The sequence below is a fragment of the Penaeus monodon genome, chromosome 24, assembly GCF_015228065.2.
Source record: "Penaeus monodon isolate SGIC_2016 chromosome 24, NSTDA_Pmon_1, whole genome shotgun sequence".
Classification (NCBI taxonomy): Eukaryota; Metazoa; Arthropoda; class Malacostraca; order Decapoda; family Penaeidae; genus Penaeus; species Penaeus monodon.
The window spans coordinates 4,780,342-4,780,800 of NC_051409.1; positions in this window are offsets into that span (position 1 = coordinate 4,780,342).

Sequence of the window (459 nt, forward strand, 5' to 3'; positions counted from 1 at the left end):
GCAATTAAGATTATATATTCCATAAATTCCAAACTTGTTACACAGTATCTTTGACAAAACTGTATATTGATGCATTATATACTATAAGAGTACGTGAACTGAATATGGTACTAGTCCACTGTAGTCAAGAGAATTATAGTCAGTTTGTAGAAGTACATATTGGAGTTTAGAGATTATATGAGAAAGAAAGAAAGCCATCTATTCTTGGCAGTGGAGATATTTTAGGCTAAATTGATATCAATCAGTGTGACAAACCCTCGGCTTTACTGAATTTCCTGTAACTTTTTTTTTTTTTTTATAAATTATCATTGCTGTGACTCTAATTATTGATTTTTTTTTATTATTTAAAGACTGAGGGTTAAAGTGGTGATGATTCTTACTTTGTATAACTTGATATATAATTAATGCTGTGACAAAAAATGTGATGGTCTGCAAATTGTAGTTCCTTAAATTTTAGTC